Source organism: Coenobita brevimanus, chromosome 17 (assembly GCF_032717465.1).
Source record: "Coenobita brevimanus isolate Jiangsu-jjx chromosome 17, ASM3271746v2, whole genome shotgun sequence".
NCBI classification, from domain to species: Eukaryota; Metazoa; Arthropoda; class Malacostraca; order Decapoda; family Coenobitidae; genus Coenobita; species Coenobita brevimanus.
This window is the reverse complement of record NC_136970.1, coordinates 16,010,266-16,035,397: the sequence shown is the minus strand read 5'-3', so window position 1 is coordinate 16,035,397 and position 25,132 is coordinate 16,010,266.

The window sequence follows — 25,132 nt, the reverse complement described above, 5'->3', positions numbered from 1 at the left end:
TGTGTTTTGTAGACGAGGATGGTGATGGTGGTGTGTTTGTAAACGAGGGTGGTGGTGGTGTGTTTTGTAAACGAGGGTGGTGGTGGTGGTGTGTTTTGTAAACGAGGATGGTGGTGGTGTGTTTTGTAAGCAAGAGTGGTGATGGTGGTGTGTGTTTTGTAAACGAGGGTGGTGGTGGTGTGTCTTGAAAGCAAGAGTGGTGGTGGTGGTGTGTTTTGAAAACAAGGGTGGTGGTGGTGGTGTGTTTTGTAAATGAGGGTGGTGGTGGTGGTGGTGTTATGTTTTGTAAACGACGGTGGTGGTGGTGGTGGTGGTGGTATGTTTTGTAAACGAGGGTGGTGGTGGTGTGTTTTGTATGCATGGGTGGTTGTGGTGGTGTGTTTTTTAAACGAGGATGATGGTGGTGTGTTTTACAAGCATGGGTGGTGGTGGTGGTGTGTTTTGTAAACGAGGGTGGTGGTGTGTTTTGTAAACGAGGATGGTGGAGGTGGTGTGTTTTGTGAACGAGGGTGGTGGTGGTGGTGGTGTGTTTTCTAAACGAGGGTGGTGGTAGAGTGTTTTGTAAACGAGAGTGGTGGTGGTGTGTTTTGTAAACAAGGGTGGTGGTGGTGTGTCTTGTAAACGAGGGTGGTGGTGGTGGTGGTGTGTTTTGTAAACGAGGGTGATGGTGGTGGTGTGTTTTGTAAACAAGGGTGGTGGTGGTGTGTTTTGTAAACGAGGGTGATGGTGGTGGTGTGTTTTGTGAACGAGGGAGGTCGTGGTGGTTGTGTGTTTTGTAAACGAGGGCGGTGGAGGTGTGTTTTGTAAACGAGGGCGGTGGTGATGGTGGTGTGTTTTGCAAATGAGGGTGGTGGTGGTTTGTTTTGTAAACGATGATTTTGGTGGTGGTGTGTTTTGTAAACGAAGGTGGTTGTGATGGTGTGTTTTGTAAACAAGGGCGGTGGTGGTGGTGTGCTTAGTAAACGAGGGTGGTGGTAGTGTGTTTTCTAAACGAGGGAGCTGCCAGTGGTATGTTTTGTAAACGAGGATGGTTGTGGTGGTGTTGGTGGTGTGTTTTGTAAATGGTGGTGGTGGTGATGGTGAGGGTGCGTTATGTAAATAAGCGTGGTTGTGCTGATGATGTCTTTTGTAGTAGAAGTAGTTGATGTTCCCTAGTTGTTCCCTAGTCTGGCCGAACAGCCCCGAGTCCCTTAGGAAGACCATGGCCGAGACCGGGCTTTCCCACAGGGCTCTCAAAGAGGGTATGTTGTGTTGTTGGCGTAGGTGATTGTGTGTAATGCAGTCTTCTATAATGTGCTTAATAGTATGGGGTGCTGTGTTGCATCCTGGACAGGCATCAGCGACGTAGTCATCCAGCCTCTTCTGGTAGCTTAAGAGGGCTGGATGGTGCCCAACCTCAGCCTGGCCAGGTGGACCCTGTCCTCACGAGGGAGATAGGATTCAGAAGGGTGGATGTCAGGAGGCCATGCATGCAGCTGTGTGTTGTCTTTAAGTGACTGAATGGAGCGGTGAGTGATCTGATTGTGGATATGCTTCTGGAAGCTTGTCTGAGGTGGGCGAGGGGGGAGAGATGACAGTATTTGAGTACGGTATTGTGTGCTGCTTGTTGTTTTGATGTTCCTTGGTGTGGGTGGATGTGCTGCCATGTAATATAGTGAATGTTGTGGGTATGTGGAGGCTGCAGCAAGAAACTGGGCGCCTCTTATGTCTAGGTGATCCTTGACATTGAGGACTTTGGTTTCTTGATGCAAGTGGTCTGTGGGTGTAGTAGCTGTGCAGCCTGTGATTATTTTTAGGGCCTTGTTCTGTATGGTCTGTAGAGTGTTGTAGTGTGTTTTGGTGAGGTTAGGAGCCCAGGCAGGGCTTGCATAATTCATCACTGAACGTATGTATTGTTTGTTTACTGTGATGGTGGTTTCTTTGTTGTCTCCGAATGTTATATGGGCAAGTGACATCAAAGCATTGAGTCTTGGTGTTATATTATTTTTAATGTTTGTATTGTGTTGTTTCAATGACATTGATGTATTGTATGTTACACCAAGGATTTTGTGTGTGTGTGTGTGTGTGTGTGTGGTAGGGGAGTGTTGTTTATGGTGAGATGTGGGATGTGACTGTGTTCTGCTGTCCAGTTTGTGAGAAGGGTCACTGTAGGTTTGGCTGGGGCTATTTTGATCCTGTTTGTGGTGAACCATTCGTTTAGTGTGTTGAGGTAAGGATGGATGATGTGTGCAGCTGTGTTTGCATTTTGGTGTGTACATGTGTTATATCATCTGCATAGGTAGCTATGTGTATCTGTGGTGTGTGGGGTGTGGGATTGTCATGCATGTATAGGTTAAAGAGTGTAGGGGACAAAACAGATCCTTGGGGGACACCGTTTGTGAAGTTTCTGATGTTAGAAGACTGACCGGCAATGTTATGTGTGCACATCTGACCGCTAACTAATTTGCCAGCCATCTTTTTGTGTTATTGTGCATGTTTGTGTTGAGTATTTTGTTTGTGAGGTTGTGGCGGGGGATGGTATCAAAAGCTTTGCTGATGTCTAGTGTGATTAGGAGTGTTCTGTGTGGTGGCCTAGCTGAATTCATACCATCGAAAACTCTCTGTGTAAGGTCTGTAAGAAGAGTGTTTGTGGAGTGTAGTGGCCTAAAGCCATGTTGTAATTGGGCTAGGGGAATGTGAGGTGTGACCAGTCGTTCAGTGACTTTAGAGGGGGTGCAGAGGAGTGTGATGGGGCGGTGTGAGGAGGGTAACGTGGGGTCTTCGTTGGGTTTAGGGATAGTGATGATAATGCCATGCTTCCAGATGTTGGATATTATGTTGTGTGAGTAGCTGTAGTTTGATTTGTTGGTGAGTGCTTGTATGCCATGTGGTCCAAGGTGTTTAAGGTGAATGTTGCTTATGCTGTCTGCTCCACAGGCAGATGAGTTCTTAAAGTTGTTAATGATGTGCTTCGTCTGGTTGTAAGTGAAAGTTGCGTAGTCTGGGCTGTGGGGAACTGTCTCTTACGTCGGATGACACGTCAGTCTTCGGGATGGGGGTTTAGACGGCTGACTTGTGAAAAGTGATTGATGAGAGTGTTTGCTTGTTGTTTGTTTGAGAGTATGGTGTCTGGTGTTGTGATGGCAGCGTGTGATTGTGTGGTGTTGCTGTTGGAAAGTGTGATGAAGTTTAGTGTTTTGTAGAGTTTGTAATGTCTGTGGTGTTGGTGGTACTGCAGCAGTATAATTAGGAGGGCAATGGAAGGTGAAGCAAGTGAAATACTCAATAAAGCTGCACTTAAGTTATTTTCAGCCATGTAAATTACTGCACGTGGGAAAATGAAGACTTCTTGAAAAATACCATTACCTGCTTACTGCAAACAATCAGGTAGACTGGAATACAGTTGTATGAATTAATGGTGCATCTCCAGAACCACAATACTTCCTAACCTGCCTCGTCCCTGCGGATTTTTCACCACTAACCACCCCCCAATCCCGGCAGATTTTCAATTTTTTTTTTTTTGGCTAAAGCCTCCGCTTTTTATAAGAAACATCGAAAATTCAGAGAGAAAGTGCTCAGTTGAGTTTAGATATATGGTAGAAGTAAGAGTACCTTTACCTTGTTACCGTGTTCTTTCAGGCTAGGCTCGAGAGAAAACGTTTTCTATTGGAGGGGTAGCTATTCCAAACCATTCATAACTGGTTAGATATTTATTAATTTAGTACGAATTTATATGTAGTCCAAGAGTATATAGGTTTTCAGACAATAATATAGATGATATGAGCGTTGTTCACTCACCAAAAACATCAACATATGGCACCTTCTTTTACGACGTTACTGCCTCATCACTTCTGTTTGTTTCTTCCTCTGGCTTATTTCTTCCTTTGTCCTCCACCTCAAGAATCACTTTCACCTTGAATTTCGTCATTGGTGAGACCGTGGTGCGACATGTCTTTACTGGCCAGGTCACTGCTAACAGGTGAGTTGCCGAGAAAATGGCGTGAGGGGGGTAGGGGGTTTCAGGTGGGGCCAGGCATTATCCCCACCTGGCGCTGGATAGAGGATGGTCTCCCTCATATGTCTAACAAAAATCACCCGTGAAACTTGAAAAATGTGCAAATGACGGACCTAGCAATTGCATAATGTATGGATGGATATGTCGTCGGGTGTCACCGTGACAACACGTGGTGACGTATCCATATGTCGTCGGGACGACTCGGGTTAAAGGTGTTAGGACCCAACATGGGTAGAAGACTAGCTTACGTATTAGGTGGCATTGCAGGATTGGAAAACCTCTAGTCTTCCTCTTGGGGATTTTAATCACTTCCTTTTCTCAACTCTAGTGTACCAAAGTTTTCATTTCCACCATAATTGCAAAGATAATACAAAATCCTGTTCCTCCTTCAGACCAGTTCCAGTTCTACTCATCTATTATCCTTCGTCCTCACTCTACGTCTCCAGACCGCTTGTTCTCTGTGTTCTTTGTTCCTGTGAACGAATATTTAATTCTGCAGCTTCAATCCCTTTCACCCTTTGTCGCCCTCTTGTGTTGCTCCACTATTTCAGCTTTTATACTTATTACTTTATTGCTATTCACCCACAAAATCGTTCAATAGCCTCACAGTCGCCTTCCTTGATCCCCCACTATTTTTGCTTCTTCTCACCTTTTCTCTCCCTCTCATTATTTTGTTTTTTATCGCCCGCCTTTATCAAGGCAGACTGATAATGTTTTGCCGGCGTCTGTGTGTATGTGTGTGTGTATGTGTGTGTGTGTGTGTGTGTGTGTGTGTTTATTTCAACTGTTTCTGTTTCTTAATAATTTTTCTCGTCACCTCTCTGCTTTTCTTTTTCTTGACTAATATTGTCATCCCTGTTCCTTTACTAATCTTATCTTCCGTGTTATCACTGTGTTTGCTCTGCCACCATTCTGTGTGTCTTACTTTTTCAGTTCACCTTCAGTTCCCAACCAGTGGTACAATGCTAGTTTCCGTCATTTACTAAATTCCTCTCCACATGTCCAAACCATCTCAGTGTATTTCTCCTAATTTTCTCTGTCACATCCACATCCACCCCACAACGTTCTTTAACTTCTTCTTTCGACAACCTGTCCCTCCATGTCACCTCACATGCTCCTCTCAAGTAACTCATTTCCATTGCTCTCACTCTTGACTTTTTCCCCTCTAGCAAGGTCCACGCCTCGCTTCCCTACGTCAGGGTAGGGATCACAGTACTATCATGCAGTGACTTCTTAACTTCCATACTCGCCTCCCTATTTCTCATCACCACTTTCATTGAACCAACAACCTTCCTCCCCTGCTGCACTCTTTCAAGCACTTCATCCTATATCTTCCATCCTTACTCATCACACTACCCAAGTACTTGAATGCACTCACATTCTCCAAATCCTCACCATCCAACCTCACTGTGTATTCTGTAACTTCATTCCCCTCAAACGCCATAGTTTTACTCTTCTTTATGTTAACTTTCAGATTCCTCTTCTCACACACTGTTCCAAATTCATTCACCAAACCTTGCAACTTCCATTAATCTTCACCCAACAATACTGTATCATCAGCAAAAAGCAACACTGGAATCTTCCACACCTCACCCTCATTCATTAGAGCCACCCCCACATCCACTGCCCTACTTTGCACCTCCTTTACAACCCCATCCATGAATATATCAAACAGCCACGGAGACATCACACATCCTTGTTTCAGTCCCTCATTTAGATCAAAGAACTCACTCAGCTCACCATCCACTCGCACCGTAGCCCTAGCTCCCTCTCTCTCTCTTAACAGCACTCTACAATTTCCCATCCACTCCATATATTCTTAATACCTTCCACATACCCTGCCTATCCACTCTGTTCTTCTCCAACTAGCTCCTCTGTTATATGCCTAACCTTATCAATAAGTGATCTACCATATATTATTCCAATCACACTAAGAAGGCAAATACCTCTCTGGTTACCACATACTTCTCTCTCCCCTTTTCCTTTGTATAAAGAACAGTTATTCCAATCCTCTAGAACCCTTCCCTCTTCCCAGGCCAATCTACTAAACTTCCACATCCACTCCACAACAATCACACCCCCATACTTCAGCACACTCCATCAGTTCCTGGGGCCTTTGCCATCTTGATCTTTGCTTCTACTACTTCTGCCATAAAGATCTCCTCCTCCCTCCTCTCATATCTTCTTCTCCCAGCCATTCCCCAACCACTTATAATCGCACTGTTCTTACTCACTACATTCAGCAAATCCTCAAAGTGCTCCTTCCATCTCCTCATTTTCTCTGTCTCTTCTCCACCAACAATCGGTTATTCTTATCTTTCACCCTACTACTATTTCCCCTTTCACACTGTCTTACTTCTTTACCTCCTTCCAAAACAATTTCTTACTTTCCCTCAATTTCACACTCAGATTCCTCCTGAACTCTTCATCCACTCTCTTCTTACTCTCCTTCACTAATCTCTTCACCTCCCTTCTCCTGCTCACATATACCTCTCTCCCTCTCTCTCTCTCTCTCTCTCTCTCTCTCTCTCACCTTCTCCCCTACCTGTACTCGCTAGCCAGTCACTATATGTAGGTGAACTGGAGAGAGGGAGAGGGAATGGGAGACTGAGGATGAGGTGGAGGGATGGAGTTGAGAGGTATATGAAAGAGGGGAGAGTGAGTTTGGGGGAGGGCTGACAGAGCGACTTGGAGGTGTTTTGTCTGCGGCCACCCTTTGCGGGATTAGGGCGTCGGGCTATAGATAGATAGAAACTATATTTCTCCCACATTTATCATTTGCCTCTCTCTCTCTCTCTCTCTCTCTCTCTCTCTCTCTCTCTCTCTCTCTCTCTTAGGATTTTAGTTTCCTCGGCTACTCGAAGCTTGTACTGTGGAGATTTTTTTTTTTTTTTTCGTTTTGCTCTTATATATTTCCTGGCATGTGTGTGTGTTTTTTTTTACTCAACTCTGCATACTTTTCTTTCCTGATAATACCGCAGTATATATTCTTATTACGTTTGTGTCCCTGAACAGACTTTGCCCATTCATTTCTCTTACTAGACCTTTTTTATTATTTCCTTCAGTAATTTTAATCCAATAACTTCACTGTGCCAGATTTTCCTTGTTTGCTTTCCTGATAATACTACACTATATGCTCTTATTATGTTTGTTTCCCTGAACAGACTTTGTCCATTCATTTCGTTTAGTAACTTTTTTTTATTACCTTCAGTAATTATCATCCATTATCTTTACACTGCCAGATTTTCCTTGTTTGCTTAACGTATCAGTCACTTTCTCCATTTCTCATTCTTCACTCAAAATCACATTTTCACACCGCCTCAGCATGTTCTGCCTAGCTTTAAAGTTTACTAAAGTTTTTGCAGTGATGTCTGCCATTAAGATGACATGTTAACATGTAGTGGATTATGTATTACAACTCAATAATCAGTGGACAACATCACTCGTAGTCCAATTCGGCCAACTCTGCTTCACCGCTAACGATATCACGCGTTCCATGGCAGATTGAACAGTCAGATACAACGAACTGTGAAATTTTGATATCGTACTATTCACTTCACTGAAAACGGTGAAAATAGAAAAGTCCTCCCCCCCGTGTGTGTGTGTGTGTGTCACTCTCGATTCTTGTAGTAGGAATTAAAGATGAATACAGTGAGTTGATCTTAATTTATTATCTTCAGGGAAAATCTAAGTTGAGCAGGGTATGTCTTACAGAGACTTAATATAATAAGGAAGTCTAGTTGGGCCCCTCTTCTTGTTCACTCACTCTCTCTCTCTTTCTCTCTCTCTCTCTCTCTCTCTCTTCTCTCTCGCCCATGTTGCTAGGCTCGTTCTCCCTACTACCTGCCGGTTCTATGGCCTGTCTCCTTCTGAGCTCTGCTTCCTAAATTCTGGTGTAGCAGGGGACGTGTCACGTGTGTTACACTGTGGTTGGAAAGTTCTAGAAGCCTGTGTGTGAGTATGTGTGTATGTGTGTGTATGGTCACGAGGCGCTGTTGTGTGCCTATAAAGCATTCCTTGAGTTAAGAGTGTGTAAGCATGTTTAGCATTGCTCGATTCTCGCAGACACAATACCTTCTCATCAGGACTCCATATTATAATTACAAATCATAATAGATAAATAGATAAATAGATAGATAGAGAGACAGATAGAAGCAGCAAGTCAGATGATGAGAAGGTATTGTGTGATTGGTTTCCTGTGAGAGTGGGGCTGCGACAGGGATGTGTGATGTCACCTTGGTTGTTTAATATTTACATGGATGGTGTTGTAAGGGAGGTGAATGCAAGAGTTTTAGGTGGAGGTCTGAGTCTGGTGAATGTTGATGGTGGAGAGTGGAATCTGAAGCAGCTGCTGTTTGCAGATGATACTGCACTGGTGGCTGATTCAGAGGAGATTGAGACAGTTGGTAGAGGAGTTTGGAAGGGTGTGTGAAAGGAGGAAATTGAAAGTAAATGAGAATAAGAGTAAAGAGATGAAATGTACGAGGTTGGTAGATGGTAGGGGGATGAATATAGTTTTGAATGGCGAGTTGCTTGAGGAGGTAGAGTGTTTTAAATATCTAGGGTCACATGTTGCTGTGGATGGAAGAATAGATGCAGAAGTGAAGTTTAGAATAAATGAAGTAGGAAAGGTGCTGGGAGGAATGAAAAAAGTGTTTAGATGTCGTTCGCTTAGAATGGATGTAAAAAGAAGGCTGTATGAGGGTGTTGTGGTACTGACTGCATTATATGGGGCTGAAACATGGAATATGGGTGTAGCAGAGAGGAAAAGTTTGAATGTAATGGAGATGAGGTGTCTGAGGAGTATATGTGGAGTGACGCGTATGGATCGAGTGCGAAATGATAAAGTGCGAAGAACTGGAGTTGTTCGGGAGATGGCTGGTAGAGTTGAGCAGAGGGTGTTGCGATGGTTTGGGCATATGGAGAGAATGGATAATGAGCGATTGGTGAAAAAGATAACTAGATCTGATGTGAGCGGTGTAAGGCTGAGAGGAAGACCACGAATAGGATGGATGGACAGTGTGAAGAGAGCGCTGGATGCGAGAGGGATGTCTGTTGAGCAAGGAAGAGTGGCTGTGCGTGACAGAAATAAATGGAGAGATATTGTGAATGAATAAGTGATGACGCAGCCCTGAGGGGATATTCTCCCGCATTTGGTCTGATCAGTTATTTCAGGTCAGGTGCGGGTAAGGGGATGAGTCTGTTATGATGTGGCAGGGGTAACCCAGCTCTGCTGTCGGGCCCTGGTGCGGATGACACTGATTGCATTGCGCAGTTGACCCTTGTGCGGTGTGGTGAGGTGAGGATCTGTCCGTTCTCCCCTTTGGGGCTAAGATGCGAATGAATGTGTTTGAATGGATGAGTAAATGGGGAGTGTGTCGTCCTGTCTCGGCTACCTCCCTTTCCTTGGGGGAAGCAGCCTAGGTATATATATATATATATATATATATATATATATATATATCATGGTTGTGCAGAGATTAAGAGGTTGTGTTTAACCCTTTCACTCAAAGACGTCTTCCCTATGCTGAAGGAAATAGTCTGGTGGTGGTAATAACAATGCAGTTTTAATGGCCAATTCATTCGTCTGGTAGTTCCTTCCATCTGGTAATGACTTTCCCTATAGCATATACCTGCTTAACCCACTCAGTAATCTATTTCACCTGGCTAATTTTCCACTTTGAAAAATCTGCCTCAGCTGAGTGGTACTTGTCACTCACTCTGTAATTTATATTTTTCTCCTCCTGCTATGTATTTCAGCTGCCTTGTAATTTACTTCAACGATATTAATATCATTGCATATAACTGCCAAATGTTGTGCGCCTTTCCTCGATCTCTTAGGCTCTAAAAACCTTTATAAAACACTGAAAACAAAGAATACTCATGGGATGTTATGACTGGAGAAGACAAGTGACATTAAAAACTTAATGATGAATGCGGGAACGAGGGAGATGAGAGGATATATAATTAAATTAATTGATAAATGAATATCAGCATTAACTGCTAGGACCAAATTACTCTTTATGTAGGAACCCAAGACTAGGCTACCGTAGTGCAGAATGTATAAGACTATAATCAGCCTTCGCTCCTGGTGGAATAACATGGTCGAAAAACCTTATGGTATATTTCAAACCTTTCAGCCGAGTGTTGATGGGACAGAAAGGAAATTGTACAATACAAGAGATGGAGGAACACAAATGGAAAATTGAACTGGAATTAAAAAATTGAAATACATGTAATGATGAGAGAGAGAGAGAGAGAGAGAGAGAGAGAGAGAGAGAGAGAGAGAGAGAGAGAGAGAGAGAGAGAGAGAGAGAGAGAGAATTTATCGAACCGTGGAAATATTTGCCCAACCGGAGATAAGTTGTGGCGTCCTCATAATATACCATCTCTCTCTCTCTCTCTCTCTCTCTCTCTCTCTCTCTCTCTCTCTCTCTCTCTCTCTAATAGACAGATTAAATATGTGTAACGGTCTTCATCTCTCTCTCTCTCTCAATAGACAGATTAAATATGTGTAACGGTCTTCATCTCTCTCTCTCCTCCTGCCACTCTCTCCTTCCCTGGCCTTTTCTCTTCCACTGTCTTGTGTCTCAGTCTTCTATCACGTGATCTGTCATTTTTTAAGGCCTAGACTGCCCCTAAGTTGAGAAAAACCGTCGACGCCGGCCATAATAAAATACTTAAGTGGCTCCATATGGATTAAAAGAATCAGCCCTATTGTTACCTGGCTCATTTTCTTTTTACCTGCGGATATAGCCAGCAGCTCAATGAGTGTCCAGCGTTTTTCTTCTGTTTCTGGCGGATTTGTTAAAGAGAGGCCTTTGGAGACATAAAATTGGTACCATATAAGGTAATTTGCCATGGATAATCCAAATCTGCCATCAGGTGACACCTGAGGTGGAGCCATCTAGCGACAACTTTAGAAAAAATGATTAATTTAAGCCTATTGAGACATAAAAGTGGTCCCATATAAGGTTATTTGATATGGAGAATCCAAAATAGCCGATGGTCCCAGAACAATTTCATTCTTGTCAGCGTCTTCCCGCCAGCAAACGTTTCTGGCAGCAGCTGTGATTAATAGTAAAATGTTGTCGTGCATTTAAAGCGAGGATATTATGTGTGTGTGTGTGTGTGTGTGTGTGTGTGTGTGTGTGTGTGTGTGTGTGTGTGTGTAGATGCAGACTAATGTCATCAGGGAAAGCTTTGTTGGTATTAAAGCTTCGAGATTACCACCTCCTTTGATATACCGGTATTACAGTTGGGAGCGGCGGTGAATAATGATGTGGGCGTGGGTTTTTGCGTGGGTTTGTAGGTGAGTGTAGTGGTAGGTATGGATGGAAACAAGGTGGGTGTAGTGTGTGTGTGTGTGTGTGTGTGTGTGTGTGTGTGTGGGTGGGTGGGTGGGTGGGTGAGAGAGAGAGAGAGAGAGAGAGAGAGAGAGAGAGAGACAGACAGACAGACAGACAGACAGACAGAGACAGAGAGTCTGAGCTTGAATTGCTTGTGAGAATTTTTTTTTTCAAAGGTTATCTTTAATATATTACATTGTTCGTAGGCTACGGTGTTGCCTCCTGGCCATGTCTATCAGTTACATCCCCTTTATTGTCTAAATTGACTTTCCAAAATGTTTAAATTATCCTTATCACCTTCAACCTTTTGTCAAGAAGAAACATCCCTCAGTTGAACAGAATCGTCCAATGGTAACCAGAATTTGATATCTAAATGAGAGAGAGAGAGAGAGAGAGAGAGAGAGAGAGAGAGAGAATCCAAGACTGAGTAGTGACCTACAAGGTGTCAGAATTTGTTTGCTTTGCGAATGCGTATGCGTATATAGTATATTTTTGCTGTCTTGCAGTAATGACACCAAGCCTCCACTGGGCCACTACATGATCCCGACTGATTATTAGTTCCCTTCCTGGCAAACCGGTCGGGGACTATAGGTTTGCTCGGTTCCGTCAGTACGTCCGTCCATAGTTTCGTGTCAGCTCTGTAACTTCCGCATGCATGGACAGATTTTGAAATAACTTCCCACAATTCTTCCCCATACCATGATTGTGTGTCGCCCGGAACAGCCAGCCATCTTCTCCAAAGGTCAAGGTCTTTACATACCCATATCATATACACAGTACATATGTTATGCTATCATACCCACACTGTATACAGTACACAGTATATATGTATGGTTATCATCCGGTAGGGGACTTTGTATTGCATGGGAACATTTCATTCACTCATTATTAGTCTTTAACATCTGATCCTGCAATGCAATGATGTGAGGCGGTGCCTCACGGAAGCTCATGACAGTTTGGATAATGGATAAGTACATTGACAGTGGGCCAGATTTGGCATCACCCACTGTTCTTATTTGTACAGTATGCTAATCCACAACATGGCCGAATTATATTTACACACATCTTGTTTACACAACATACCATCTTTACAGAGACCCACTTCCTATAGGTTATTCTCAAGTTTCGATTGGCATGACAAAGGAATGATGAATGAAACAACAGTCTTCAGTATACTGCTATAGTTCTTTTCAGGGTAGAGTTGAACGAGGATAATTGGAAAATGTGTTTTAAAACGAACCTGAACAAAGAAAAACATATTTTTTCCCCGTAAGACACATACAAAATGATGTTGTCTGTATATTCCTCTTGTTCGCACCAAATCTGTTGAATTAGACTGAAGCTGAAAACTTCATTGTCACTAAACGTACGATAGTAGGAGTGTGTGTGTGTGTGTGTGTGTGTGTGTGTGTGTGTGTGTGTGTGTGTGTGTGTGTGTGTGTGTGTGTGTAATGTCATCAGTGAAGGCTTTCGTGATGTTTAGGCTCCGAGATGCACCACTTCCTTTGATATACAGGTAATACAGTTGGATGTGAGAATCAGTGACGATGTAGATGTAGGGTGAGCGTAGGAGAGAGAGAGAGAGAGAGAGACCATTTCCGTGGCTAATTAGTGTCTCTTCCTGTTATTAAATGACACTGTCATACTCCCAGTCCTACTCTGTACTAAGACATACTCCAATCATTATTATAATATTACTCCTACTCCTTCTCCCTCTCCTCCTACTGTGAACAAAGAATATTATCCTTTTCCCTGTCCTGATACTCTGTATTAACACATATCTTTATAATATTGCCCTTACTCCTTCTCCCTCTCCTCGGTCCTTCGTCTTCCCTTCCATTCGCTGACATTTAGCCTCTCTTGCATCTGTGTCTACCTCATTCTCTGGTTCCGTCGTTTCACTCACAGTCTAAGTAATAGACTGTGGTTTCACCTTTCTCTCTCCGTCTCCCACTCTCTCCCTCCGTTTCACTCTTGTACACCCCCTTCTTGTTTTCACATTTATATCGTTAATCCCCTCACTCTGCCAGCTTCTCTTTTCAGATCTATCCAGTCTCCCTTCTTCCTTTAGGTATTCTAATTTTTTTTATGTTCCCCCCCTCTCTCTCTCAGCATCCTTGCTGTCATACGGATGTTTTCTTAACACCGGGTAAACAATATAAAACTAACTTCATAGACAGAAAATAAATCCAGCATCAGGAGTGCAATTAATATTTTTAGTCTCGAATTTCATTTTATAGCTACTGCTATAGTCGCCTAATTTTTATATTAATGTTATAGGCATATCAATCTTTCATCCTAAATCCTTGTTTTTTAACCTTCTCGTCATCGATGACGCACAGCGAGTCTTTTGGGCCCTTCCATGACTATCTGTGATGACGCATTTTACGTCCTCAAATCACAAAAGCTTACGTCAAAGTAAAAGTTTTCGGCTGATCTGCGTCATTTTTGGAAGCGTCCTAGTTCCCGCGCCTCTCGCCAAAAGTAATGGCTAGGCAACCTCGGGGCCCAAGACGCGCGGCAGCACGGGCGAGATGATAAGTAACACGTCAGCTGTCAGGCAGGAAGGTAGTGTGCGGCTGGGGATTTAAATTTTACTCTCTCTACCCTGTCCCGGGACTCACGTCATATTTCACTGTACCAATAATGCTTGTGTGTTGTTTTGGGGCACTATTGTGATTAGATTTTGTGTTTGTGATAGGGAATAAGGTTTTGATGAATCAATCATGCCCATTATTCTACCGTTGGCCCAACGAAGATACTGGTAAGGCTACCCTGTTTATCGGCGTTTCCCAGCAACTACGCTGCCTCTTCTCTGCACCCAGTTTGAGTATTTAACATTTGAATAACAGTGATAGTGATGCAGGTGAATGTAGTGCGCAACAGCGAGTGAGGAAAGACATGGTGAAACGTTTAGCTTAGCTGAGGGAGGCGGGAAACCGCTTGATGACACCGCGTTGTCAATAACGGAATATTTTCCAAGGTGTGGATGAAGTCCTTGTTATATGGTGGATAGTGTTAGTGTGCAATAGATAGGAGTATAGTGCAATGAGTGTACGTGATGAAATAATGGCTAGGGCAGGAGTCAGTTTCGCATTACAGCCAGGACAAGCCGTTGTGAGTAGAGGAAATACAGTAGGTTTTTATAGGAATATTTGCTTTTATCAAATTGTTATATTTATTCTGTATGCTTTCTGTGTGAAATAAAGCATGAGTGTTGTTGGTAGGTTTATCGTATGCTTGTGTGGATGAATGTAAACACTTCATCACATGATCATCAAAAAATATTATCTGCGAAACCTTAGGTATCGCAGATGTGACATACAGAGCACGATCAGGAACTGTTGTGGTGAAAATATAATGTATGTTTCATAAAATGATGGATTTCATTATGTGTATTGTGAAAATATCATAAACACTGCAGTGTCTTCTCTGCTACACCTTATGAGACAGGTAAGTGTCACGTATATCTCTTTTGGTGAAATGTACTGTGTTTCCTATGTATTGATAAACTGGGCTATGTTTTATGTGAAAAGAAAGTGAAAAAGTGACGCACGTCCTCGTAAGGAACAATTGCATGTACATATATATATATATATATATATATATTTTGGTGAAATGTACTGTGTTTCCTATGTATTGATAAACACACATACACATACACATACACATACACACAGACATGCACACACAAACACACACACACACACACACACACACACACACACACACATAAACACATATACACATAGATACACACACACACATCCACATATACACACACACATACACACATACAAATACACACACACATACACACACACACATTACAAAACTCCTCTCCCAACCAATGTGGTCCTGCAGGAAGATCATCGCCACTGGAGAAGTACAATATATATATATATATATATATATATATATATATATATATATATATATATATATATATATATATATATATATATATATATATATATATTTTTATCTTTTTGCCTCTTTCTGCCAGTATATTTACATATACATATATGTCGTTATTTACCTCAACACAAATAACAGGGAAATAAGTTCTGTTTCTGTTGCTAGCAACAGGTTTTGTGTTCGTGTGTTGTTTCCGAGAGGACTAAAAACTAAAAAGAAATAATTATATAAGATAGTTGTTGGTATAAAATCAAAGAAACCGTAGCTAGCAAGCATAAAACATGTTCGCGCGCTAAGGGAAAGTACTGTAAGTCAGCGCGGCTGCCGGCAGTTCAGCGCGGGGCAAAATACATCATAGTTTATTGCAATTTTCTCGAGAACTATAAGGCCTAGGATTACCATACTTGTCTTAAATGAAAGCCAATGAAATTCTGCATCGGATAATGAAATAAAAACCTATTGCTCTTACTGAAAATTCGCCACAAAATCTCTCCGATTATAAAAGTTGTACTCTGTCGAACCAGAGTTTTTACTTTATCGCTTATTACTCGAAGATCATACCTCGTATCAAACTGGGACACCCGGCATTCGAAAGCTAATAAAATTCTCTTTCGATTGATGGTAAAACATGTAGAGATTGTTCGTAAACATTCGACTTATGATGTTGGGAAGTGAAATCGGCATCACGAATGTTTATTCTCAGCTTCCTAACTTCTGTATAGTGTTTTTTTTTTTTTTCAATCGTGTAGAACAAACATCGGCGAGTACCATATGTGGCTATGATGGGAAAATAAATATTTTTGGGTCGTGAAAATAAGCCGAGAATACACATTATCGGAGCGCGCGGCCGCGGGGCGGGGGGATTGTCACACCCGCGAAAACTTAAAAACTAATGTGAGAGCGAGGGGGTTAAATTGTATTTTAACATTTTTCAGCATACATTTACTTCAAGTGTGAATCATAAGCTTTTCCCATCATCTGTTTTCTATTTCTCTACATAATGCCTTCATCTAGTCGTAGTCACCTTTCCCCACTCCATTCCTTCCCCTAATTATCTAACAGATTTGGCTTACAGTTCTCCTCCTTCCTTTTCTTAGCCCATTCATGTCAACCTGTGCTTCTTATTGGCCACCTTCACTTCTTGCCTGGCTCTCATTATCTTTCTAAAACCCTCGCCTTATTCCTTGCGTTTGTTTCAGGCACAGATGTTATCACATTACAAGTATAAGAGAGAGAGAGAGAGAGAGAGAGAGAGAGAGAGAGAGAGAGAGAGAGAGCAAAAATTTAACGAGACAGCACAAGATGTGCAGAGGAGAGGACGGAGCGACAGTGTTCTACCTGACCCTAAATCTAACATGCCATACTGAATGGAGATCTAACCTCAATCTTATACAGATATATAAATTTGACAGTGGTGCACCACAGCTCGGTGGGGGCTGGAGTCCTTTTACAAGGGGTCAGACTCTGTGCCAGAGAATTTTGGGGCAGTTTTATCTTCATGGTAAACATAAACATGTGTATCTGCTGAGATGACATCACCACACGAGTTTGCTGACACAAGGCCACGCCAATCAACGTGTGACTGACACCAGGCACTTCTCACCCACTACTCATTACTCATTACTTACATAGCTCCTACTCATACTCATTTATTTCCACAGTATGGAGTTGGAAATTCGACGTTCTATGCTGAGGTTTGCCTGTGACTACAGCTGTTAACCACCACATGCACCAGGCCATGGAATTTCCTGAGTAATATCGTCCATCAACACAGCCCTAGAATTATCAAGAGATCTTCACTCAACCCTGCATTTTTCTTCCGAGATCGACAGTTGCATCGACACGCCTCTCCGATCTGTATCAAGTGGGTGAAATTATACCTACTCATTTCTTCTCAGTGCTAAAATTAGGTATATTCAACTCCTTTACTTATTTCTATATATACACTTATACACTCACTATCTATCATTTATTACAACTCATTTACTCATCTGTTTAGTTAGGACATAAACAAAAGGCGTATTTCATAACACCATATCTTAATGACAGGGATATTTTCGCCACCACCCACGTTAATACCATATGAAAAACAATTAGCTCCAACAGTGGATTCACAATTAGGAGAGCACCAAGGCAACATACCCATTGTACAAAACTCAACACAAACTAAAGATCAAGAAACAAATACGTCAGTTCCAGATGATGAGTGGGAAACCCCCTCTGACGTAGCAAGTGAGGACTTTGTCGCTGACTTGCACACATATGCCAATATACTTAACAGGGTTCACCGTTCCGGCCGATCCTATTCCACCATTCCCTCACACAACAATAAACAAGTCCAAGTTAAATTAACAGAGCAAACAGTGAAAATGAATAACGCAACAAAAAACGCGGATCAAACATCCCCACCTCATGTTTATGTTTACCATGAAAATAAAACTGCCCCAAAATTCTCTGGCACAGAAAACGATCGTATTGACGTCATTTCATTGGTCAGTCAGTGCGAACAAATCTTTATCAAAAGACACATACTAGATGAACAAGAGAAAAGGACCGAGAATACGTCGAGAGAGAAAAAGAAAACAAGCAAACGAAGAGTGAGACAAGACTCACAACTCATAACCACCTGACCTCACCCTCCTCTCTCTGCTACCGCCCCCCAACCTCCACCCCTGACGCAGGAGTGAAGAGGTCAAGACGACGAAGCAAATACCAAGCCCATATTCACAACTCATCTTACTTACTCATCTTCACTCAAGTTACTCGTCGCTACTCATTTACTCACCACAGCTACCAGTGTGGGAAGTCGACGTCACCATACAGTACGTGTTTGCTGAGACGACGCCACGTCAATCAATTCGTGTGTGACACCACCACTCACACCACGGTAAAAACTAGTGACTTACATAGTTACTTCATTTATACAATACACAGTGATAAACAAAAAAGAAACTACTGCACAAACATATAAAACGTGCTGTATAGTTACAACTTAAATACATATACCTACATCAATTATCTTCACAATTCAGTCATTAAATACTTGCACCAACAATAAATAGTCTACACTGTACATATTCATTCATTTATTATAACATTTATTTACTACCAACGAGTGTTACCATTTATACCTACATAAAATACGTGTTTCATACATACAGCTATACATTATCACATCTACAAAGTAATAAAGAAAATATACCATCACAGTTACTAAGTGAGCGATTAAAAGAACTGTATTAAACATTTATTAATTAAAGCTACCTTGTGGAAACAGATAAATAATATTAAGTTACAAGGAAAACCAGAAAAAAAAATGGCCAACACAAATGACGTTAACAAGAATGAACACCTTCAACACAATCCTGAAGACAAAGATTTCCACACAATGCTGACACATATATCGCCCACGATAGGTACAAGTGAACAATAAGTCAGTGTATATAGTTAATACTGTATATAATGTATATATATTTTTATATAAAATAACAATATATGGAACTATATAATATCATTTTCAGTAATATCTGTGCAATATAAACTAAAGCTTAAAAAAGGGTCCCAGGGAAATTAGCCAGCAATTATGCAACCTCGAACAATGTTCTGGTGTCAACATCTTTTTCCATATGAAGTTGTAGTATCACACATTTTACATAATAATTTTTAAAGCTGTTTAGTCATAATTAACAGTGTGTAATGAAGTGTGAATGATGAACAACCAAATATCATTTCGCTGTTAGCTGTGGTATAGAGAAGAAGGTGGATGGCAAACCACAAGTGCCACCCTGTTTCAATTATAAAATGAAGGTTAGGAGAAGTGAAAAGATATATGAATAGTGCGTAAGTGTAAAGTCCTGGGGAACCATTTATTATGTTGGCATATGTGAATGTACTTAATGCCATTTTATAGAGGTGTATAATGTGCTAGTAGAGTTGTCATTTATCTCTACTTTTTGCATAAGCCCAGAGTATATGTAATGCTCGGCACCTCACATTTAGCTGGCCTCAGCACCGCGCCCTAGTCGGCTCGGTGAGCGTACAGCGTCAGAGGCCATTTTACAGTTTTAAAGGGAGGTTGTATCGCTCTTACATATCTCTCGGGTCGCAGTTATATTATTCTGTGCCCAATAAAGAGAGATTTAATCTGCTCATTTCTGTCACCTTACGCTACCACTTAATAACAGACCAGCTTCCACCTTCTCGTGGCAGAGGACCTTTGGTGGGAAGTGTCAGGCAGTGACGGCGAGCTGACGTGTACTACAGACAGTGCCGTCAATCCAACACGGTGGTCTAGTTATACTATAACAGCAGAACATTTAATATGTAGTCAACTGCTACTCCATAACGGCTACATTAAATTGTTGGCCAGCAGTGCGACAATACATTTTATTGGTGCTAGCGGTGGCACGATATTTAGTGCTAGCCGTGTACCGATACATTAAATTGGTGGCAGCGGTGGGATACAATACGTGCTAAAGGGATTTATGTTGTGAACCAGTAACCCTTGCAATCGCTCGTTCCTGAAGGTGAAACAGAAAATCTTACTCTACTGTTGTAAGGGGACTAATTACCAGTGAGTTAAGTGGAGCAGATAAACTGGAGTGGTGAATATTAATTCCTCCCATTATTCTGCCAGTGCGAGATTCCTATCTTAAGCACAAACTGGCAGTTATCTCACCCTGTGGTGTGTGAGATATCTCCATCTTCAAACGCAAACTGGCAAGAATCTCGCGCTCGTGTGTGAGAGGTGAGATAAGGAGAGTTCAAGCCAGTGCGGTGAGGAGTGGGTCAACTAGCGACTTCTAGCAACTAGAGGCGTGGACGGCCGAAGCGAGCCGAGGGAGACCGAAAGCGGCGGGCCTGGCGTGATGCAGGGCGAACCACTCACTTGCTAACTCCCACAGCGAGCGGGCTGCCGCGTATGGTTGGAGGAGTCTGGTGGAGTGTGGAACGTGGAATGTGGAACATCATCCTGGACTTTCATATCTAGGTAATGTCCATGCATAGTAATCCACACACACACACACACACACACACTTGAATCAACACACGTTAGTTAGTTGATGAGTGGAAATAAAGGTTTCCCTTGAAATAAATATACTTTCTGTAATTTATATGTCTCCCGTGTCACTTTCCATAACTATCCTTTTTTATGTCAGTTTATCTTCCTGTAACTGGGAGGGGAATATTACTGACAAGGTTGGATGGATACAGTGAAAAAGTGGGGACGTAGAATTAGGGGAAATAGAGATAGCCAATCCCACTAGACTCAGAATTTTATGAGTGGGTTGATACATCAAATAAAGGTGCTCAGACATATTAAATGAGTGAAGGACATATTGAGGATCAAGGTGATGAGGATATTTCTGAAGGACAGGATGAGGATTTGAACGTTTTGCATTTGCGTTCTGGTCATACTTATTCAACAGTCCCAGAGCAATCAGTTAGATCCAAAATGGCCACTAGTCTTGCTAATGAGGGTAATCCTAGTGAGGAGACTGTGGAGTTGAGACAACAACAGTACCTTTGGTCACTCAGGATATGCAAAATTCAGTCATTACTGATAGTACTACAACCACTCACATACCTGTGTATACTTCAGATGTTTTTAGTACAACACAAGGTTTTGGACAGAATTTATTTTCTGTTCCTTATTCAAATGCATGGGGTATAAACACAGATGGTATTGACATGCAAACCCAGAATCCTAATCAATGGGACATGAATACTAATATTGACATGCAAACCCAGAATCCTAATCAATGGGGCATGAATACTAATATTGACATGCAAACCCAGAATCCTAATCAATGGGGCATGAATACTAATATTGACATGAAAACCCAGAATCCTAATCAATGGGGCATGAATACTAATATTGGCATGCAAACCCAGGGTCCTTATCCAAATACCTGGGGCATGACTAACAATATGGGCGTGCAAGGTCAGACTAACCCTCCTCCTTTGTGGCAGATACCTGTACCTAATCTGGCTACTGATATAGTACAGCAGCATCCTAACTGTACTGAAAGTCAGGCTTTGGTGAAGGCAGGCATATGCTATGCAGAAGCTAGCAAAGCCTTGCAAACTTCGGGCTGGAGAGATACAGCTACTAGTTCTCCACAGCAAAGGACCAAGGCTGTTAAGCCAGAGGTGAAAAGATGGTGTGTCATACATGGGCATTGTCCTCGTGAAACGGACTGTTGTCCCTTTGTCATTGAAACGAGGAAGAAACTAGGGAACCCAGCTAGTTTGGGGGAAGCTCAGGGCCACGCGCAAAAGTAATTAAAATAGTACAATCCACCGATGCGTGTGTGGCAGCTATTACTAAGGTGGACTTATTATCTATTCCTTGGATCATAGGGAAAGGCCAAGTGTCCCTGATCGTAGATACAGGGGCATGTACAAACATTATTTCTAGTAAAGAGTTGGAAAGACTTAAAAGTGAAATGCCTCTAACAAACTGGACATTATCACCACCTGATGTAATGTTGACAGGTGTGACAGGGAGTAGAATGAAGATTGTAAGCCAGGTGCCGTTGACATTGAGGGCAGATAAACGATCTCCTGTGTTACGTGCTACGTTTTATTTGGTTGAGGATTTTCCTCTGCCAGCTGATGGGCTGTAAGGCTTTGAAACCATGGAGGAGTATGATATAGTAATACACCCTCAAAGACATTCCATTTCCTTTAATGGGAAAGAGTTTGTAGGCCTTAATCCCTCAGCAACACGAACTGGAACTGGCATCCAATCAGGAGCCGTCCAACCAGTTGTGACCCCGGCAAGTGAAGCGTCAAGGGAGTCCCCGGATGCACACGAAGCGGAGGGTATGGACTGGAAGGAAGTCAGGGCTATAGTGAGTGGTAATCACCACTTACCCAGTCGAACTGTCTGTAAAATTCCTGTCCGAGTACCTGACGTGTCGGTGGGAATTGATGTAGCATGCTTAACTGAGACTGTAAAACATAAGGCATTGTCGCTGGAATCGACTCTGACTAGCGTTGGCCAAGACCACAAGATGCCCCTCTTCATCGTAAATGTGAGTGGTGGCGCAGTTCAGAGATGGTTGTTATATAGGCGACTTGATGTGCTGTGGTGCCCCCATAAAGGAAGTCGACGACGTGCCAGTGATATCTCCTGTAGTTACATCTCAAGCAACGACTCAGTCGGAACCCGTACGTCTGGCTAAGGAAGAACAGCTGGAGCAATATGTGAAGGTCATGGATAATGTAGACCATAAAACACGACTCCTAGCCCTCCTTAGAGAATTTTCCGACGTAGTAGCACTTCCAGGAGAAGCGCTGGGTAGGACGGATAGGGTGAAGCATCATATTGGTATGTGCCCTGGTACAAATCCAGTTTATGTGCCCGCATACCGTCTACCGCACAGCCAAAGGGAAGCAGTGGATGAGGAAGTTGAAAGGATGCTGCGTGATGACGTTATCCAGCCTTCCTCCTCGCCTTGGAGCACCACTCTTTCTAGTGCCTAAGAAGGACGGTGGTGTGAGACCTGTTGTGGATTTTCAGCAAGTGAAGAAGGTAACAGTACCGGATCGTTACCCAATTCCACATCTGCGAGACTTACTTCAATCATTAGGTAAGGGAAATACTGTGTTTACTTGTCTGGATCTAGCGTCAGGGTATTGGCAGGTGGAGCTGACCGAAGAGTCACATCCCATTACTGCTTTTAGCACTCACCATGGGCACTTTGAATTTCTCCGGATGCCTTTTGGACTGAGTAATGCTCCTTTAACATTTCAGCGGATGATAAACCAATTGTTTGGCGAGATGTTAGGGCAAGACGTCTTAGCGTATCTAGATGACCTATTTTCCTACACCACAGAACAAGGATCAGATAAGATCGTTCCTAGGCCTCACTGGCTTTTATAGGAGTTTTGTCCACAGGTATGCCATCATAGCATCACCTTTAACAACGCTACTTAAGAAGGACGCTGCATGGAAATGGGGACCCTCGGAAGGGAAAAGCTTCAACGAGCTCAAACAAGCCATGTCAGAAACACCCGTATTAGCATTTCCTGATTATACTCAACCTTTCTATCTGTGTACGGACTCCTCAGGTCTGGGTCTGGGAGCGGTGTTACAGCAGAAGGATGAGCAAGGAAAGACACATACCATAGCGTATGCTAGTAGGGCATTAAGACCCCCAGAGAAGAACTATTCGACGACACATTTGGAGACATTAGCAGTCGTGTGGGCGTTAGGACATTTCCGGGATATTATCTTTGGCTACCGGATAATTGTTTTAACTGACCATGCACCCATACGCGACTTGTTTAAAGGAAAAAACTTGCACGGTAAGGTTGCGCGTTGGTTTGGCAAGGTAATGGAGTTTGATCCAGAGGTCAGATATTTACCAGGCCGTCAAAATGTTGTAGCCGACGCGTTGAGTAGAAACATTGCTGCTACCATAGCCGAGGATGTTGCTCTTGCTGAGTATTCCTCAGACACGGTAAAAGCGGAACAACGTAATGATGCGATGTGGTCTCAAGTCATCTATGCCTTGGAGCCTGGCGACGAGACTTGTCTACCTGAACTCCCAGTACCAATGACTCACTTCCATCTTCAACAGGGTCTTTTATAAGCAACCCCCAGGGAAGGACACTGCATATCAGTTGGTTGTTCCTGCTACCTTACAGCAAGCCGTGCTACAGTTAGTTCATGACGTACCTCAAGCGGGTCATCCCGGTCGCGATAGATGCATACGTGAGGCGAGAAAGAAATACTATTGGCTGACCATGAGGTTGGACATAGAAGCCCACGTCAGTCAATGTGTCAAATGCGCGGAAATACGAGGAACGACGGGACTTCCGACTCCCATCTTAGAGTATCCTCTACCGGAAAAACCCTGGGATACAGTCTCCATTGATCTCTTAGCGTTGCCGAGAAGTCGTCAAGGTTCAAGTTATGTACTGGTGGCAGTAGACCATTTCTCACGATTCACTGTTTTAGCACCTTTACAGACGAAAACTTCAGAGGAGGTGGCGCACGCTTTTGTGACTTCAGTGATTTGTCCATACTCTACACCTAAGGTATTGCTCAGCGATAATGGCAGTGATCGTAACCAGGTGTTACAAGAAATCTGTCGTATGTATGAAGTAAAGCAAGTTTTTGTAACGCCTTACAGTCCTAAGAGCAATGGCCTGGTGGAGAGAACAAACAGGAAGATACTGGATGTCTTGAGACCAGTACCTCAAATCAGGAGGATAACTGGGAAGACTGGTTACCACATGTAGCGGAGACCATCAACTCCTCAGGAAATTCATCAACTGGGAAGTCTCCTCATTATATCCTTTATGGAGAAGAGAAAGTGTTACCCTACGATTTGTTGGCTGGACCTCCTACTCCAGTATACAACGAAGAAGACTACGCAAAGGTACAGTTGTTCAAATTCCAACGTATACACAGTGAAGTACGGAAAAGATTAAAAGCCTTAAGAGTGGAGATGATGGCGAAACAACACAAAGGTAGTCAAGAAAGGACGTTACAGGCAGGCCAGAAGGTCATGATCCACAACCCTGAGAGAATTTCCAAGCTCAGACCTAAGTTCCACGGACCATATACCGTTGTGGAACGAGTACGTGGAAATACTTATAGAATAAAGGATGAAGCTAATGGAACTCAGGAGGCAGTACATACTGATAGGATCAAACTAGTAAGTCAAGAGCTAGGCCTATCGTCTGATGTGTTGTGCCCTCTGTCTTCGTCGCAGTCTATGTCGTCATCCGTACCTGTCCCTAACCAAGAGTATCGCAGCAAGCTACGATCCCACAACAAGAGTGATTAAGGGAGTATCTACTCTTGCAGAAAAAAAATGTGGCTGTGGCTCATACTCCTCGTGCATTGCTTGGG